General features: G+C 46.3%; 1 protein-coding gene across 7 annotated transcripts in view; it reads right to left on the reverse strand.

Moving 5' to 3' along the window:
- Window positions 1-7,500, reverse strand: part of LOC105898929 (ERC protein 2) — a 222,030-nt gene that overhangs the window by 85,912 nt on the left and 128,618 nt on the right. The window lies entirely within an intron of this gene.

Genomic DNA, 7,500 nt, shown 5'->3' on the forward strand with positions numbered 1-7,500 from the left:
ATGGTAAAGCAGTGGGACTTGAAAAGTGTCTTTGGGAAGGAGAATAGCTCTTGCTCACATTCTAAAATCCAACTGAATGAACTGCCCCACTTGTCTGCTTTTACAAAGAAATGTAATGAGCTGTCCCTGACCCAATATGAAATATTTCATTGTGTCTGCCGTTTCAATTTGCATCCATTCTTTGCTGTCGTTACCTCAGGTTTCCCCAGACAACAAAACCAAACAGCCTATGACGCTAACAGTGTGTAAGAGCATAGTTATGCCAAAATATGATAAGCACACAGTCTCTCTCTTTCTCTCCCTCTCACACACAGATACACACACACACACACATATCCTTATACTAAAACATGTACACACATCCACACCTAGTGCTAGCATAAGAAAGTGAGTGGTTATATTCATTGAGCAGCTAGGCGAGGAGGGGAGGGCGTGGCCAGCAGGCTAAGCTGTAATCAGATCATACAGTATGGCAGCCATACCTCCCTCTGTATCACAGTGACCTCTGACACAGCCAGTGCAAACAAACCCAAACCCCAGCACTGCACTCCTCACTCTGCCACAAGATCACATGAGGTCAGCCTGGGAGTACACACACACATACACACACATGCAAATTTATGGCCACACACATACACCAGCACCCAAACACACAGGCCAGTCCCCACACCACTCGCCTCACAGGAACATCATTAATAATGAATACAATGCATTTTAGTAAACTGACCAGGGCTAATCAGATTAGCGCCTTAGCCTGTGCGTGCTAACGCAGCGCAACTTCAAGAGCCGCGCTTTGGGAAAGAGCGCTAATCCCTGGGCCCTGGCCACGTAAGCTGATTGGGCCCAGCTCGGCGGCCTGGCAAATCTGCCCTGTCCGTTCGTGTTGCCGTTTCCTGGTTCAGAGGCCTGGTTCAAACGCCGCGGCCCCGAGTCGGGTGGGGGCACCCAGGGCTCGCGACCTGAGATTTATTTTTTTCCTCCTCCTCCTCCTCCTCCTCCTCCACCCTCCTCCTCCTTTCTTTCATTCTTTCTTTCTTTTCTCGTACCCACGCCACATATCAGCAAGTCTGTTTAATGAGGGTATTTTGCAGTATTATACATCATGAGACTGATTACTTAGACAGGGAGGAGGAGGAGAGGAGGAGTACAGAGCTAGAATTAGAGGTGGAGTGAAGGGGGGAGCGATGAGGATAGAGGATGGTGGAAAGAAAGAAGAAAAAAAAACATAAAAGGAGGAAAAAACTAGTGAAAAAGCTGTAGGCGGCGGTTGTCGGCGGGTCAGGTGATGGCCTGTGGCCTCCACAGTTATTTCAAGTGACCTTCTTTACGACATCATTAGCTCGGAAACAGATCATGTCTTACTTCATTAGGCCTATGGGGCAGGAGACGTGATGGAGGAGAGGAGAGCGTGGTTCTCACGGCTCGTGTCGTACATGCTATAACACACACACACACACACACACACACACACACAATGCAGAGGCTCCTTGGAGCTAGTGCGGAAATATGTTTTAGTAATAGAAAAATATGCAATGAATCCACACACATGCATATGTGTAGACACACACACACACACACACACACACACACACACACACACACACACACACAACCACACACTTACAAGCTCTCCTCTCTTTTCCCACCTAGACTCAGCTGCTTTGAGTCAGGTCTGCATAAGCACTTACAAAATCCCTGTTTGCATTTGAAACGTCCATTTATTGAACTACAATTATAAGGTCCATGACATTAGTTTAAATATTGTTAAACAATAAATAAGGTCAGGTATTGATTTACAGTATCTAACATAAATAATTAAGAGCACATTCTTTCAACAGCCATTTTTCCAAAAGCACTTCCATGGGCCTGGTCAAGCAGTCAGACCGATAAGGAAAACATTTTTTTGAGTTGTGCTTGGCCACCATAGCGAAACACAGCACTCTCTCTCTTTCTTTCTCCCTCTTTCTTTCCCTACTTTTTTCTCGTTACTTTTTTTTTTTTTTACACAAAAGACATCACAGCTGGAAGATTAGATATCACTCCCTCGCTTCATTTCCCTCTTCCTTTCTCTCTCTCACACTCTAACACAGACATAGACACACACACACACACACACACACACACACACACACACACACACACACACACACACACACACACACACACACACACATACACGCACACACACACACACACACATTTCCTTGTGCAATCATACTTTCTTCCAACCCAGTTCTTACTGTGTGTGCTTGTCTAAATTGGAATATGAAGAATGTGACGGTGTACTTTTGTAGGAATCAAGTGTAGATAAGTGGGACAAAAACAACTGCTAAATATCTGACTCTTAACCTTAGCCTTAGAGAAAAATATGTGTGTGAGAGCGAGAGATGAACAGAAGAACAAACGTTTCCATACAGCCATACTGGATCAGTAGCCATTTTAAACGTTTTGTAAATGTGCCTCTTGTCCATGGTTCCCCTGACTGACTGTCGTGTGCTATTAAATTCATATTTGTGCTCAACAGCCAATCAACATACACCCATCCCTTCTGTACTCCTGAAGGCTGGGATTGTTTATGGCTCGGTCCGGGTCACTTTGTTTGTTTCCCATTTACAGACTGTTCGGACTGTTTGTTCAGACCATACAAACACAAACACACTGAAAAGACAACTAGACGACCATGAGGAGCTATTCACGGAATTTCACAAAACAAGTGTGTGATTAGAACTACAGACTGCGCCTTTAATCATTTCCAGGCTGAACAAGTAAAAATGTGATTGGTGAAGCCAATGACCTGCAAAAGATCAATACATTCATAATGTGGAATCTACATTAATTTTGCATTAATCTACATTAATTCCGAAAATAATGCATGTCTTAACTCTAAACCTCAGTCTGCCAAATAGCATAAGCATTAGTCTAAGCTGAACCCTTAAGCACCCATCATAAAATGTCCTCATGGCTTCACCATCACATCCTCTGTGTTTAAGTACCAATAAGAGTAAATAAATCTGTAAAAAGCCAATTATTCCAAACTCTTCCCACTGGGGAAACTGGTGTGAAGGTACTTCGACCATGGGAAGTGTGTGTGTGTGTGGTCCCATGGGCCTTGGACCAGCATTCTGTAAGTATGGCATGGGTGTGTGTGTGTGTGTGTGTGTGTGAGAGAGAGTGTTTGTGTGTGTGTCTGCTTGGCTCTCAGGTCATTCAAGTTCATCACCAACCTTCTTTTTATGGGAGGAAACTGAAGACGGCAAATTCTTTGTAAGAGGCCCAAAAAAGAAACTCCTTTTACGGTTGGGGAGTCTGAACCTGTTCTGCAGAATATCCAGATCATGGCACATAAACCAGATAGCTATGCTGCCGGTGACATCACAGGCACCACTTTTACCTCAGAACATAATGCCAGGATGTGGCTGAACGTGGTGATGCAACATTTAACACACAAATAGATAAAGATCTGTCTAAATCTCTCAATAACGAGCAACAATACCACACCTAAATATGCGGTGTGCCCCACCAAACACACACACACACACACACACACACACACAACCTAAATAATGTGCAGCAATACCACACAGACACAGACACACACTCATTCACACACACACATACACATACACACAAGCACACGCACACGCACACGCACACGCACACACACACACACAAACACACACGCACACACAGACATCCCTGTGCACAACACAACAAACACAAACACAACAAATCTTCAGAAGAAACACGACCATTTTGATTAGTTTCATTACTTCTTGATTTCTAAATCAATAATGAAAACAGACAGAATGACCCGAGCAGAATATCCACACCAATCTCCTTCATGCTGTTTCACCTGCAGTGAGGAAGAAGAGACAAAGAGCTGAGGTGAGAGTGGGGAGGCCCTGAAAGAAAAGGCATGCAGTCAGTGAGGAAGAAAGGGATAGAAAGAAAGAAAGAAAGAAAGAAAGAAAGAGAAAGTCTAATGAGAATGAACACTCTCGCCCTTTTGTCCCCCCCCACCAGACCACCAGACCACCTGGGGCTGTTCAGCTCCATAGCCTGTCAAACAGGCTGTGCACAGAGCCAAGCAGGGCCAGCCAAAGAGACGTTCTGCAGGTGAACCAGGAAGTGAGGGCGGCAGAGGTCAGAGGTCGCCAAAGGCAAGAAGGCAGGAGTGGATAGCAGAAGCAGGAGCTCACACAGAGACAGGAGCTGTGTTTGATTTATGTGTATGTGTGTGTGTGTGTGTGTGTGTGTGTGTGTGTGTGTGTGTTTGTGTGTGTGTTTGTCCGTGTATTTGAACATGTTTCAGTTTATGTATATATGTGCATAAACATGCTTGTTTGGATGCATGTACTCAATTTGTGGGTGTATAAAGTGGGTGTATACTGACTTTGAATACATTTAAGGTTATGTGAGTGCGTTTTCTGTGTGTGGATGTGATTATGAGTGTACATGGTTGAGTAATGTAAGTAGACATGTGAGTGTATGTGTATGTATGTGTACCTGTCTCTGCGCTGCTGTGCGCGCCTGCTCCTCCTGTGCCCACAGCGCCTCCCTGTGGGTGGAGGTGTTCATGCTATCCTTCAGCTGCTGCTCCAGCTCCCTGATGCGCTCCGCTGTCTCCCGTGCACCACCCTGCTGCTAGGAGAGGAGAGGGGGGGAGGAGAGGCAGGGAGGTTGGCAGGGTGGGGGTGGGGGTGAAGGAGAGGGGGGGGGGGGGGGGCAGTTTGGTTTGGGCTCTTGATTTCTGATACTCAAGCCATCCAACACGCACATTCTAGCACCATTCCAGAGTTATCAGACCCTGAGGGTGTGGAGTGGGGGGCGGGGGAGAAAAACGTGACTCTGCGCTCATATTTGGCCGCTCCGGTTGCGAAATAACTCACCTCTATTGGCCGGGCGGCGGGATACGGTATCACGCCGTGTAGCTTTCAAGTGGTCCCTTTGTTCCAGAGTCATCGGTATCATGTCATGGAAAACGAAATCCGCGCCGACTTACAAAGCACACTGCCATGTGCTCATGCTGCGACTTGATTATGCCACGGGGCAGCCAGCAAAAACTATGAGACGTGTTTAGCAACCCTTTTCAATCGCCTGAGCGTGCAAGCTCATCAAAGCAGTCAGGGACCTTCAGTCAAACTGCATCTATAAGACTGCAGGGAATTCCAAACAGACAAAAAAGGCCGATTCTTGAATGACAATGAAGGAACGATAAAAAAGGGCTTTATACCATCAAATGGTTATGCGTTTGATCATATTGAGAGAGAGAGAGATTGAAAGAGGGAGACAGAAAGAGAGAGAGAGAGAGAGAGAGAGAGAGAGACAGAGAGACATGCATGCATTTAGAAAAGGCCTATGTGGGTGTCCTGGAGAAAGAGAGTGCTGAAAGGAAGAGGAGAGCTGAAAAGGAATTAGTGGGTTAGCATGTGGGCAAGAGAGAGCTTGGGCCTTCAAATCTGGCTTTTTATCATCACTCCTGCAGAGAAGAACATGTGGCTCCAGTAGTGTAGTCGGAGGAAGTGCAGTTACAGCAGATCATGACAGGACATCAGAGAATCAGAGAGAGAGACGCTCAGACTTTTCAAAAAGATCTTTGGATCATTGGGAAATTCCATGGAAATGGTCATTGGGCAAAAAAAAGAATCCCATCCAAACATCTTGTAGATTTATTGTTAGTGCAAGCTATCCCAATTCAAACATTTAAACCCCATCCAACGGAAATACCCATCCAACGGACCTTAATAATAACGTGAAATTATTCTTAAATACGCCATGTTTTTTTAACAACGGTCACATTCTAAGTCTGCTAATAATAAGCAGAGAGAGTCATCCTATGGATATACCAGAGGAGAACATGAATGAAGCTGGAATCAAGCTGGGGAAAAGAAAGAGTGTATATGTGAAAATGAATAAAAGACGATAGTGTGTGTGTGTCTTTCAGAAAGAGAGAGGAAGAGGAAAAGAGAGGGAACGGGAAAGAGAGATGGACAGAGAGAGAGGGTGAATGAGTGAGAGAGAGAGAGACAGAGAGACAGAGAAAGTGAATGAGAGAGGGAGAGAAGCAGAGAGCGAATGAGAGAGTGAGAGAGAGAGAGTGAATGAGAGAGAGATAGAGAGAGAGAGAGAGAGAGAGAAGCAGAGAGCGAATGAGAGAGAGAGAGAGAGAGAGAGAGAGAGAGAGAGAGTGAGTGAGTGAGTGAGTGAGTGAGTGAGTGAGTGAGAGAGAGAGAGAGAGAGAGAGAGAGAGAGAGAGAGAGAGAGAGAGAGGGTGACTGTGTTAGGCTCTGAGTTATGGCCAGCCGGTGACACCTACAGAGAGCAGGGAAAAGGATCCTTCCACACGTCGAGTGATGAAGCTGTGAAACCAAACACGGGGTAGAGAAAATAAACGCCGCCACCCAGCGTCTCTCTTCTGTCTCTCTCCTCTCTCACTCGCTCCCTCGCTCCCTCTCTCCTGTTCACACGTTCACACTCTCTCACAGGTGGCGAAAAAAAAAAAGCCAGAAGCACGGAGGATCTGAAAGCACTTGGCTTTCAAAGCCCCCCATTCTGTGCTAACTTAATAAAAGCGCTTCAGAGGGGTTTATCACAGAAGCTGAGCGTGAACTCCTCAGTCTCACAGACCAACACACACAGACACATGTGCACAGACACACCCCCACAAACCAACACTTGCGCACACAAATTCAGAGTCCATTCGAAAACAATTTGTAGGTATTTAAGGGAATTTGGTTGAGAGCCGGTGCTGTGTCGGGTGGTGATGGACTATTATGGAGATGATACCATAGGAGGAGGCGGGAGGCCTGCAGAGATCTCCCACTGTAGATCAGCTTGAGGAAGTGGGTGTGTGGTGTACAGTGCAGTGCTGATGTGGGTGTGTGTGTGTGAGAAGGGTAAAATCAGTTTTACAAAGCACATGTGTTCATAAACACAAGCACAAATATGAAGACACATATACCAGCTCCAAACCAAATCTAAAAAAGTACATGAATGCATACATACATACGTTCACAGAAACACACACACACACACACACACACACACACACACTCATTCACACACGCATTTTCTCTCTCTCACACACACACACACACACACACACACACTCACACACACACTGCAGCAGGGCAATCTGTGAATCTATGCTTCAGGTGTTGGACACGGCGGGGACAAAACGTTCATTAGAGTCCCCCTGCACTTGCAGCCTCTCCTTCTCAAAGTCGGCCTTTCACACGTGGAGCGAAAAAAGCCAAGTCGCAAAATAACACGGTGAGAGAAAGAGGGGAAGAAAAAAAAAAACGAGTGAAAGTGCAACCAAAACAAAAACAGAACCGGATCCCGCGGCTGGCTCCCAGTCCAGGAGCAGGGAGGGAGGGAGGGAGGGAGCGCCCGGGCGACGGAGGAGGTGCGAGCGCGCGGGGGGTACAGAGCGAGGCTGTGTGCTTCACAGGCCCGACGCCATAATTGGAGCTGACGTGAGGGCCGTAACTTAATGCA

This window comes from Clupea harengus, chromosome 4, assembly GCF_900700415.2.
Source record: "Clupea harengus chromosome 4, Ch_v2.0.2, whole genome shotgun sequence".
Classification (NCBI taxonomy): domain Eukaryota; kingdom Metazoa; phylum Chordata; class Actinopteri; order Clupeiformes; family Clupeidae; genus Clupea; species Clupea harengus.